This window comes from Orcinus orca, chromosome 3 (genome assembly GCF_937001465.1).
Source record: "Orcinus orca chromosome 3, mOrcOrc1.1, whole genome shotgun sequence".
Taxonomy (NCBI): domain Eukaryota; kingdom Metazoa; phylum Chordata; class Mammalia; order Artiodactyla; family Delphinidae; genus Orcinus; species Orcinus orca.
In genome coordinates, this window is record NC_064561.1 from 143,949,362 (window position 1) to 143,962,817 (window position 13,456).

The 13,456-nt window shown below is 39.0% G+C and overlaps 1 protein-coding gene across 2 annotated transcripts in view; it reads left to right on the plus strand.

Annotated features, from left to right (window-relative positions):
• ARL15 (ADP ribosylation factor like GTPase 15) overlaps nucleotides 1-13,456 on the plus strand; it is a 415,519-nt gene that overhangs the window by 229,992 nt on the left and 172,071 nt on the right. The window lies entirely within an intron of this gene.

Here is a 13,456-nt window from a genome sequence, read left to right on the forward strand (position 1 = left end):
GCTGCCATATGTGCACTGACATGTCTTTCTATAATCAACTGTCTGTTCAGTATGGTTACAGTTAAATGTTCTTTTTTATCAACAATCTTTGGAAATAGCACTGACTTGATAACTTATTTTAAATTTAACAACTTCTCAAAAAGTAATGCACACCCAGTTTGGCTTTAAACCTAAGTGACCAGACATGTTGAGTATCTAGAAAAGACACTGGCAATCCAAATTCTCTGGGGCCCTATGTATTTCAATCGGAAAATCTAGGATACCAATTTCAATGGGTGATTCTACTTTGCTGAGTTTCTGAGGAGTGTGGAATGGAAGGTATGCCGCACTTAGGTTTGACAATTAAATATTGTCAAAACAGCAACAAATGAGTAACATTTCTAATGAAGTAATTTGTTTTGGAAAAGAAGCGGGAAAAGGAAATCTTGATACAGTAGGAAATAAATATGTGGAAAGGGGACATTTCATTTCTTTCACTAACTCATTGTCTTCCGTGCTACATGGGGGCCACGTTTGTGACTTTCACATGGGTTACGGAGCTGTACTGATTTCAAGCCATATCTTTTTGTTGAAGAAAGGCATTATTTTCTCGAAATTTTAGAAGATGTATGTACGATAGGAAATATTACTTACCTACTGCCATTTTTAAATTGATATTTAAATGTCAGTGTGGAGAGATTTACACCACATAATGATAGAGCTCCTTAATGATTGTACTACTCCTGAGAGACAGTTACCTTGAAACCATGTCCTTGTTATTTGTACTCGGTGACACTGAGCCACCATCAAGTCTAGACAGGGGTTTTGTCAACCATGTGTGTCCTTGTTTGTGTTTGTCCACAGCTGCAATTAGGTTTTCACACTGTCCCCATCTGTGGAGGCTGTTTGCGCAGTGACCTTGGCCAGTTCAAAATCTGTTCAACCAAGCCCATGTGTAGAGAGAACTCGGAGGACAGATGGCAGGACCGATGATGGGGAACTGTTTTGTTAGTGATTGTGACTGATAGTAACCAACCTATCCCATCCGCAGTATGATTTAAAAAGACATTCTGCATCCTATTACAGTAAAACAAAAACTGGCTCAGTGTCAGTGCAAATGTCCCAACAAAGAGAAGAGTGATGCAGTGGCAGTCTGGGAGGGGGAATCTATTCTTTATTATTTTTGTAGCCAGTGTGTCGCTACTATTTTCTAATCAGCTACCACTTTCCCTGACATGATCCAGCAGGAAGTTCTGAATGCTAGGGCACCAAAAAAAAAAAGAAACCGAAACAAAACGGAGAGGCCTATAGGAATTTCAGGTTTTCACTTGAATGCTGCAGCTTGTGTCTAGCTTTGAAAACAGTCTGCATTGGGGGGGAAAAAAACAACCCAATCTGATTTAGACTGAACTGTAACTGTTACTTACCCTGCCTGAGCTCATTTGTCTATTCGCAGTCTTCTGTGATTCGCAGCTCTTCTTTGCAAATGGAGATGTTCTAGTTATATCTTCAACAAGCTGCCAATCATTTTTTAATGATTAAAAACATTTAGTTTTTGGTATATCTAAAGATATAGTTAACAGACATACACACACATATAATCATACAGTTACATTTTAGAGGGAGACTGTTGTTACTATCACTGTCATTATTAATCACCACCATCTATATTTGTTTGGCATTTCCTCATTAATTTTGAATTAACAAAAGTTTCCCAAATTACAAAATACTTCCAAATATAGATAACTTAATTTTTTTTTACTTTCACTAATTTTTAAAATGTCATGTTATTTCAAAGAGGCTCATGATTCTTTAAAAAATTATATGTTAATATAGCATTTTGAAAATAACAGCAATGAGAACAACAATGGTAATTACAGCAGACACTTATTAAGCAGGTATATTGTACTGGGTACTGTTCTAACCACTTTACGTGCCTCACATTTAGTCTACTAACGACCTGATGACATGAGCACCATTGCTGGCCTGACTTTATAGATGAGGGTACCAAAGTCATACAGCTAGGAAATGGCAGAGCTGAGCTAAAAACCCAGAGAGGGTGGCTCTGGGACGCTTTTTCCTAACAACTCTGCTGTTCTGTCTCGGAACAATAGCAATATTAAGGTATCGCCCTTTCAAAGAGCCTGTCCAGGATGTCATTACAATGAAATGGCATGATCCTGATAAACTTTCCCATTTTGTTGTAGGTAGGAAATCGCCGCAATTAGCATAAATATGCCTCAGAATCTCTTGTTTGCTTCGTTTAGGTTAGTGCCCCCGTCTGACAAATTCGCTGCCTATTATAGGATTTATGTCACCTGTTGAAGTCGCCCTGTAGAAGTGGGACCCCTTGCACTGGAACCAGTGCCATATAGTCACTCATTCTTCTAACAGCTTATAAATTAGAGATATAGAAACAGACAAAATACACCGTTTATCCCCGCAAGAAATTCACTTCAAACGGCTGAAATGGTCATACTTGATTTTCCATAAATATTGGATGAATTGACTTTCTAGAGACCATTTCTGAGGTGCACTCTAATTGTCCATATCAATTTCTTGAATTGTATTTTTCTGGTTTTCAGTGTCAGTATAACCCACTGATTGCATCTTACCTTGCTTAGCATCTAAAACTTCTTGTTTTGTTTTAATTCATGTACTTCTCTTCCCACACTCTACCTCCACTCTCATTTTCTCTGCAGTTTGATAAAATAGAAAAAAGACAGTTTGGAGTGAGGTGTCCTCAGTTCAAATCTTAGCTTTCCCACTTTTTAACTCTGTGACTGTAGCCAAATGCTCTGGCTCATGATTTCCTTGCCCTCTAGGCCTATATTGAAGATTAAGTCAGAAAACAAAGTGTCAGGACCTGGTCCTCGTCCTTGAAATGCTGACACTTTAGTGGAAGAGGTAGGTATACAAAAATATACCAGCAAGTGATAAGTATTATAGAGGCGGTATGTGCCACGTGTGGTCAGAGCTTAGAGGTGGATAAGTTTCCGTGAGTGAATGAATGGATGAGTAAAACTTAAGAAAAGGAACTGAAATATATAAGGCTTCTTGTCAGGGAGGTTCAGCACAACCCTGGTTAGCTCATGGAGTGATTTTATAAATGTCCACTCATTCACGTATTATTTATTGAGTTCTGTATGGCAGACAATGTGCAATTTACAGGAGATTACAAAGACCATGGTTTTCGCTCAAGGAAGAAAACTGAATTGTTCATTGTTCTGAATATTAAGTAAGAGCACTTGAGTTTTCTCTGGTCAAATGATGTAGTACAAACATTTGATAGACTGGGATTAGACCTTCCTTATAGCATCAATAAACCTATTTAAATGGGTACTTTGGATACTTTTATTTTAAAATCTCCTATTTGATGTAAATGAACTAAGAAATAGATGAGCATATAAACAGCTTGCATCTAGATGTGCTCCCTTTCATGCCTGCAAGCAAGACATATATACCTACTTTTGTGAAACCTTTAATCAGATAATCTGTTAGCACAAGTAGTTTAGTTCACAAAATGAGTAGTCTTTAAAGAGAATTTATACAAGTAGAAGTTTTATGCTTCCATTTTTCATCACAGTGATGCAGATACTGGAGAAAATTGTCTGTAAAAAAATCTCTCTTCCCATCTCTTCCTAAAATGCAGTGTAAATAGCAGCATATATTGTCAGTCTCAGTAACAATAACACGCATGAGGCACTACCTGCTCAGAGGAGTGAGAAAAATATTTTGATGTTTATCAAATGCTATCCCAACAGTGCAGGGAATGCCAGTTTCCTGTTAGATGTTGAATCAGTCATTCCAACAGCAAGTAGTGATTGAGCAAACATGGCCAAATTTTCATCTATAAGTAGTTTATAGGTATCCTTTGTGGACGTGGTTTGCAGTAAATCTAAGAAATATTTAAAAGGAATTTGTTTAACAGACCCTACTCCAAAACCCAGCATGTGTCCCCCATATGTATAATAACCTTCTGTGTTGGTGATTATGATTTAGTTCCTGTGTTGCTTTCTTTTAGTGATAATTATTTTGTATTTGAAAAAAATTTATACTGTAACACAATGTAACAAAAATGTGGAAAGTAGAGTAGAATCAAATTTCAAATCCCGATTCCCTAATATAGGGTTTCCCAACCTCTGCAATATTGACATTTGGGGCTGGATAATTCATTGTTTGGGGGTGTCTTGTATATTGTAAGATATTTAGAAGCATCCCTCTAGCATCCCCTGAACTTGGACAACTGAAAATATCTCCCGATGTTGCCATTTGGCCCCTGAAGGGCAAAATTGCTTCTCCTCCATTTGAGACTTGCCCTAATACAAACCTATTATCAATCAAGAGTGTTCTGTGTCAGTCTTTATACACACAAACACACACACACACACACACACACACACACTTTTACAGAGCTGTAGTGTGGGCATAATGCTGTATTCTGATTTTTTTAATCATATAACAGCTAAACATTTTCTACTATTAACTAGGTATCAAAATTATCACTTTTTAATTAGCCCCCTTCTGAATTTTTTATGAATAACGTGGCAGATAACATTTTTGTGCGTATACTTTTTCTACCTTAAATTTTCCTTTTAAAATGCGTACTACATGGCCTGTGAATTCTGTTCTTACTTTATCTGTTGGCACTGGGGACTTAGGCTCAGGTAAAATGGAACTAAAATGTCTCTATTCCTGGAAAATAAAGCATTACCCCAATTATCTATAAATTCTAAGGGAGTCAGTGCCCTTATAAGATCAGCGTGTTCACACATGCTGCAAGGTACCTTCTGGGTCCCCCCCGCCTGCCCTTGCTCATGGAGGACCCCTTTCCCCATCGTGTGCTTCTAGTTCCATGTGGCCTCTGACAGGAGAAAGTACCTAGGCTTTGGAAGTACCACGTCAGACAGACGTGGATTCACTCCTTCTCTGAACACTACTGGCTTTTTAATTTGGGGCAAAATACATTCTGAAACCTTCTCCTTATCTATAAAAAAAGAGAAAATACAGCCTATTATACAGAGCCATTGTGATACTTAGAAATACTGTTTTAAAACATCTAGCAGAATAGCACTCAATAACTGATGGTTAGAAGTAGTAATAATAATAGTAGTGTGGCTTAATTTCCTTCTTGATCTAAACCAGAACTGCCCAAATATAATGCGGACCACAAAAGTGAGTCACAGATGAAATGTAAATTTTCTAGTAGCCACATTAAAATCAATAAAAGAATAGGTGAAATTAATTTTAGTATTACATTTTAGTTAACTCAGTATTTCCAAGTATTATCATTTCTACATATAATCAGTATTAAAAATCATTAATGAGATGTTTTATATTCTAAGTGGTTGAAATGCAATGCCCGTTTTGCGCTACCAGCTCAACTTGATTTCTGCCAGCCACATTTCAGGTACTCTATAGCCAGCCGTAGCTAGTGGCTACCATATTGGATAACACAGCTCTAAGCAATACATGAAAGATGCCAGGTAACACATGCATCAGTAGCAAATAAATTATTATTAAACATGATAGGAATGTCTCCCTTAAAGATGAAATAGTCTAGTTATCCTCCACTTTCCCTTTTTTTTTTTAATAGCAGGAGAGAAAAGTATTAAACTCCTGTATTTTACATTGAACTTGTCAACTTTGTTTAATATCGTGGTTGTCAGTAGAGATATCTTACAGGTGCTATCATTTTAGTGTACATTCTATCTTGCTGTTCAGTTCCGTGTTTGACTTATCCATTCAGCAAGTATTTATTGAGCACTTAATATGTGCTGGCACTGTGCTAAGTACTTTCTTCCTTTAATTTTTTAGTACTCATGAAACTTCAGTGAGGGCAGTACTAATATTATCCCCATTTACCAAGTGAGGAAATGAAGGCACAGAGTAGTCAAATCACAGGCCTGGGATCACACATTCAGGGAGTGGAAGATTTGGGATATGAATTCAGGAAAATTGGTATATAGATTCATACTCTCAGTGAATGCGATGCTGGCTTTTCCTCAGTGCTCATTCTTCTTAACACAATCCAGTTATTTTCACTTGTCCCGTTGTAATACTTGGTCAACCTCAGGACTTGTTATTCCCAATAGATGGTCACATCTTCTACTGGGTTTTCCTTAGTTGCCCTACTATGCTGAAAGCACTGTATTTGGTGGGGATGGGGGAGTGCGTAGAGGGAGGGAACTGGCAGAGGGGGTGAGTGTGGGGATATAGCCCATGTTATTTGGTATGGATCATGCCCTCGGTGTCCTTTTCTCCTTTTGAGGAATAATTCATGTTAGAAGACTCGCAGCACTTCTTTTTGACTTGCCCAGTCCAAGTTCAGGTTGGAGGAGGGAAAGCAGGTGGTAGAGCGTAGCGCTTGGTTGTTACGCAGCACCCATACACTTCTGTGGGAGGAAGTGCTGCCTCTGAATTTCTGAAGAAAGTCAGAGAAAGAAATGTATTACGTGAGTCTGACTCATGGAGCAGAATGGGCAAGATAAGTGGTGGGAGAACCAAAACCAACTTTTCTGTGACCTTATGTGAAATTCTGCTTTGTGCCCTAAGAAAAATGTTAAAAATGATGTGGTCAGGGTAGGAGAGCTGCAGCCCAGACACAGTACTGGAAGGAGAATTTCTAATTTTAAAAAGAAGCTTGCTAACCTCATAGCCGCCACTAACGGCCATATAAATATTAATAAAGCTTTAAACACCTCCCAAATTAGCTTTATTTTTAAATCAAAAGTGCAAGACAGGGAAGTGGTAATTTGTGTTAGTCCGGCAGACACAAAATTAATTGAGATAAAAACAAGAAGTAGCAGGCAAACCCTTTGGGTGAAAAAATAATGAGTTATGCTAACTCACTTAAGACAGTTTCGAGGGAAACATGATAACAAAAAATGAGTTCCCATGATTGAATCGGGAGTGGAGCTTGTCATATGTGTCAGTGTTCCCCAACAACAAAGTCAGAAGTTGTAAAAGAAACTAAATACAGGTTTTGTGGCCTTCCTGCTGACCACCCTGCTGTGTGAGAAAGCCCCATGCATGTACAGTTTTGGTTTCACCTCTCAGGTAACTGTACCAGGTGTGCTGCTTTATGTCAGTCTGCAAGTTGGACAGTCAGGCTGGCAGAATGAGTGGGGACATGATGTACACGGGAAGCACAGGGATAAAGAAGTTTATTTGCACCTCCAAGTCTGGTATGTGTTTCCCAGATCAGTTTGGCAACACAGTGAAAACTGTACTGTCCTGATATTTCCTAGGAAATGTCTGTCTGTTACTCCACAGACCCCCTAACGTGTAGCCGCCCCATAGTCCTTCAGGGCATAAGCCAGTTGAGCATGCAAGACCCGTGATGCCCTGCCTTCTGCAGGATTTTTATCAGCTGTTACTTGTTTAGATATTTTTTTTTCTCTCCCTGCCATCCTCTGCCTCATGTAGGAAAAAATTTCCTTTTGAAGTTGTGTAAAATGATTCTGTTGTGGAAGGATTACTGTGAGAGCTGAGGAAATTAGATTGCACAACTGGGAATTTAAACAAACAAACCAAAAAAACAAGCACCCTCAAAAACAAGAACTACTTCTAGAAACTATAGGCTGTTCGAGTCCTGGATTCCTGTACCTTTAGCTGCTACTAAAATTTGCATCCTTCAGTGGCCATTTTATTTCCTTCTTCCAAGTTCTTCTCATGGGCTTCCAGGTTTGACTGTTGTCATCTCCGATTTTTTCATTCCTGAGCCCAACTTCTATTCTCTGTAAACTCAGCCTTCTTGCCAGATTTTCTTCTGGTATAGAGCCTGATAGAGTCTCATTTGTTAAGAAAATGTATGTTCATCATTATCAAAGGTCCAAAAGGTTGTGAGCATAGCCAGTGTTCTTTTCATGAATTAAAATCTGTTATAAATGTGTCTGAACAAAATCACAGCTTTGAAAAGAACTTTTTAACTACCTCCAATATTTGGTTAGAAGTAGAATATGAAATCCAAGCATTAGTTCTTCACAACCCCGTTTTTTCCCATACTTTAATGGCTACTGTCCAAATCAGTAGTGCTGAAGGAGTCAGATAACTAACATGGATCCTTTAAAAAATTAACTCTACAGAGAGACAATGATTTATTCTCCAAAATAGGTGAGACATTTCTACAGAGCCCAAGTCTCCTTTCATTGTTCTGCTTTTCCACCCTGGTTCCTGCTATCCCTCCTTAGAGGTAACTATTATTGAGACTTTAGTATCTATCTTTCCAAACCTTTTGGCATACTCTGTCACGTTTTCCATACACCCAGGGAAAATGGAATATTGTTTTCTGTCTCTATGTTTTTGTATAAATGCTGTAATACCAACGAATTGTGGTCTTCTAACCAAGTGATGAATATGAACAAGTTCATGCCATTATTTAAATACAACTGGTTAAGCTGTCACTTGAAAATTAAAGTCCATGCACTATGTTGAATGCCAAATCTGAAAAAACACTGGAAGACCCAAAAGATCAGTTGTGGCTGATCTCACAGCCTGTTCAAGGTTGTTTTACTTCACCGTGAAGATGGTGTAAGAAGGGGGCACCTGTACGGACAAGAGGCAGTTTCTCTAAATTTTCTAGTTCTTTGAGCCTTTAAGCCTGCCCCACTGTCATTCCTTAAGAGTAGCCGTGTTCTGTCACTTGGCCATTTAAATAATTCCTGTGTTTCCATTAGGCTGAGACAACAGTGACCTTTATTTTGTACAAGTAAAACAGCAACTACAAGTATAGAATCAGCAAGAATAGGAGGGGGCTTCCCTGGTGGCGCAGTGGTTGAGGGTCCGCCAGCCGATGCAGAGGACACGGGTTCGTGCGCCGGTCTGGAAGGATCCCGCGTGCGGCGGAGCGGCTGGGCCCGTGAGCCATGGCCGCTGGGCCTGCGCGTCCGGAGCCTGTGCTCCGCAACGGGAGAGGCCACAGCAGTGAGAGGCCCGCGTACCGCAAAAAAATTAAAAAAAAAAAAAAGAATAGGAGGAATTATGTGAGTGGCTTGGAGATCATAGAGTTGTATAAAGCCTTTTTTTGAGGAGGTAGGTCTTGTTTGTTTTAATTTTTGTTGGAGTACAGTTGCTTTACATTGCTGTGTTAGCCTCTACTGCACAGCAAAATGAATCAGCCATACATATACACGGGTTTTAGACTGGGTTTAAGGAAGGAATGTGTTATGATGCATGTAAAGGGCTGTGCCATTAAAATTATTCCTTCAAATTGTATTCGGGACCCAATCACATCTCTCCAGCTGCCCTGCTCCCACCCGCATTTCTTGCATGCAATACTGATGGTCTCTGACCCTCTCCCTGATGCCCACCCCTTTACTCTTCTACGCTCTGCTTTCTCCAGGAAGCTTTTTTTTTCTTTTAACATCTTTATTGGAGTATAATTGCTTTACAGTGGTGTGTTAGTTTCTGCTTTATAACAAAGTGAATCAGCTTTTAAAAATGAGTCAGATCACAACGTCAGAACTCCCCCGTGGCTCGCCATGGTAAGAGCAGAAGCTCTGTGTGGTCTGGGTTCTGTCATCTCCCTGACTTCATCTTCTAGCTTTTCACCTTTTGCTCCATCAACTCCAGCCACGCTGTCGTCTTCCTGCTCCTTGAACCTGACGAGTGCAAGCTCAGTTGAGAGCTTCTGCTCCGGCAATTCCCTCTGCTCAGACACTCCCATGGCTCACTGCCTCGAGGAGCTTTCTCAGTTGTCACCTTATTGAAGAGGGCTTTCCTGAGGCCCCTGCCCCCAATCACTCTCTGGCTTCTTTACTATTTTCCTCTTCACAGCACTTATTACCTTCTCGCGTATCACATAGCATTTGTTTGTTTATTCCTTCTCGCACCCCTATGAGAATGTTAAGCTCTTGAAGACTAAATAGCCAAAACTGAAATAATAACCAAGTTTAAGGGTCTCCTTTTTTTTTGGTCCCTGTCAGCCAGAACAATGCCTGGTATAAACTAGGGTTCAAGAAATGTTTATTTCATTAATAAATAAAAATAACTGACTCATGTAAAACAGCCAAGCTGAAAACTCTGAGGAAAAAATGAAGTGTGAGGGACCCTTTTAAAAATCAGTCTTTGATCTGTAAGTTTCCTGGTTCATTCCTAGGTTTGGGCACCAAAAAAAAAAAAAAAATTAGTATTGACTAGTCTTGACTAGAACTAAGGGAACCAGTAAATAAGAGGAAAGGGAGGGAAAATGGTGCTGTGTATTTTTCACAGTTTCCTGGTATCTTCATATATGAAATTATAGGGATTGGGAGACCATCCTATGATTTAAATAGTGACATACGACTTCTGTCTGTCGGGTCCATTGCAATTTGAGTATGCTACTGTTTCATTAATAGTGAGAGATGAGCCCCTGTTTAGTAAATAACCAAACACAAAGGAAAAGAATATGATGGCAATAAAATGTTCTTTTTAAACAGTGGCATAGTTCTGTGTTAACACCTGTTTCATCACCTCGAAATTTGTTGCCAATCTTCAGGTTTTCATTTCTGAAGGAAAACTGTGTTGCTAATCTTTTAGAGGCTTCAGAGAGAACATTCGTATCCTTAGGATCTGCTCCAGGAGTATCAGAGGGAGAATACTGGAAAGTTTAAAGACAAGCCAGTTAGAAGAGAGGGCAAAGTGAACAATAATGTTTAGTTTTATAAACATCTCTTACTCCTAAAGAGCCCACAGTATTTTACCGACTGATACTTACAAGGTTCTGTTCTTACTTCAGGCTGACTGTAAACCACTTTTCCTAAAATTTAATCTCCCTTTTAAAATGATTTCTATCTTCTTTTTTGGTGAAACTGTACATTTCTTCATTCCAAAACTTTCTTTCTGCCAGTTCATGAATTGGTCATTGCATCATTCTGGGTGTGTGTGCGCATCCCATTATCATCGTCATCAAAGGCCTACTACATAAGCATAGCTTGCCATTTAATTCTCAGAACTGTTCTGGGAGCTAGGTGTTTGCTGTCCTCTTATACTCAGAGGAAATTGATGTTTAGAAAATTTAATAATCTGCCTAAGGTCATTTAACTAGTAAGTGACAGAGCCGGCCTCAAAGTCAGGTATGTTGTATGACATGGTATGTGAACTTTCCATCACACCACACTCCTTCCTCAGGAGGCCAAGTGACCTCTGGCATCTCCCTGAAGCTCTCCAGTTATCAGTTTCTTCATTTGAGGGATTTGACTCAGATGTTCTTTAAGGCCCCTCCCCACCCCCACTCTGTTTATGGCTTTTATTATTGGTAGTAATAATGGCTACCACTATTGGGTTAAATTCTTCACAAACATAGCTTATTAAAGTCAATAACCGTATCGGTGTGATATTATTATCCCCACGTTTCACATGGGATTTTGAGTGGCTAAGCCACTTGTCCAAGGCCACCAAGTTTTCAAATGCAGAACTCCTACGTGAACCCAAGTTTGGGATCATAATAACACTGCATTATTAGATACTGTTTCCACACTATCCCCTACTCTTTGTATAAGTGTGAACTTGACAAATGTGAGAAGACTCTACTCATTTGCTAATTCAACAAATATTTTTGAAGAAGTAAGATAGATGAGGTTGATTGCAGCCTTTTGGCAAAGGGCCTTCTGCACCAGATGAAAGCCTTTACCTTTTTTTCACTCAACATTGTCTTACTTAGAGTTCACCCACATTGTTGTATATAGTTCATATTCTTCACTTTTGTGTAATATTTCATTGTGTGATTGTGTAAATATACCACAATTTACGTATTCATGCATCTGTTCTGGGACATTTGTTTGTAGATTTTGCTCTTATAAACAGTACTATGATAAACTTTCTTATAAATTATCTACTGGTGCAAATCTCAGAAGACAGTATAAGGTACAGTGCTCTTTTTATAAAGCTCATAACTGAGCAAAACTGTTAAAGGTATAGCAGCACGCATGTATGGTAAGACTACACCAAAGCAAGGAAAGAAGTAATAAACACAAAAGTCAGCACAGTGATTTTTGTAATGGGGAGGAGGGAGGCAAGTAGACAGGAGAAGGGAGAGGGAGGGAGCACAGATAATGGATGCAAGTTTACAGGATAACATTCTAGTTCTTGATTGGGTGGTACGTTCATAAGCACGTTCATATGTACATTCATAAATATATAGGTATTATTTAAATAAATTTTCTATTTTAGAATAATTTTAGATTCACAAAATTATTGCAAAGATAGTACAGAATGTTCTGTGTGTCCCATACTCAGCTTCCCTTATTGTTAACATTCTTACCTGTGGTATACTTGTCACAGGGAATGAGCCAATATTGATACATTGTTATTAACTAAAGTTCATACTTTATTCAGACAGGTTTCCTTAGTTTTTACCTAATACCTTTTCTCATGATTAGACTTAGGAGGAAGCTCACAGTGGTAAAGTGCCACATGCAATCATGTCAAAGGTGCATACTATTAACATGTCTTGCCATTGATGTGGGCTTTGATCACCTCGCTGAGGTATGTTTGTCAGGTTTCTCCACTGTGGTTATTCTTTTTCCCCCATTTCATACTGTCCTCTTTGGAAGGAAGCCCCATGCGCAGCCATGCTGAAGGAAGGAGGAGTTACATCCCATCTCCTTAAGAATGCAGCAGCATGGCTGGACCCGGAAGTTAGCATACTCAGTGAAGTAAAACCCAGACAGAGAGACAAGCACCATGTGACATCACTTACATGTGGAATCTAAAAAATGGTTCCAATGAACTTATCTACGAAACAGAAACAGAGCCACAGACATAGAAAACAAACTCATGCTTCCAGAGGGGAGAGGGGTGGGGAGGGATAAATTAACCTAGACACACTACGATATATAAAATAGATAATCAAAAGGACCTACTCTATAGCATAGGGAATTATACTCAATATTTTGCAATAACCTATAAGGGAAAAGAATCTGAAAAAGAGTAAATATAAATAAATAAATATATATATATATATATGTGTCTGAATCACTGTAGTGTACACCTGAAACTAACACAACATTGTAAATCAACTGTATATACTTCAATTAAAAAAAAAGAATAGGGTACCTACAGAAATTATTCGGAATCCTTCTGCAAGAGAAATTTGTCTCCCTCATTTTTATCTGTTCAATTATATCAGTATGGATATAATGATACATGGATATTCATGGATGTTCGTACTTTGGACTACAATCCAACACTATTTTGTTGCTCAAACTGTTCCAGTTTGGGCCTTCAGGAGTCCTTTTGTTTGGCTCTTTTTGTCCCTTCGACATACCCTCGTCATTGTGACGTTTGGGAGTTTTTTGTTTTTGGGTTTCTGGCACTTCCTGGCTCTCCAAGATGCTCCAGACTCATTTTGTATTTCCTGCCCCAGCCCTGGAATCAGCCATTTCTCTAAGGAGCCCCTGGTTCCTTTTCACTGGAGAGCAGATGCCAAGATCTGGACATTCCACGTGCTCATTGCTGCTGGGGTATTGTTGCTTCTAAGCCCTCCAGTTGACAAAAC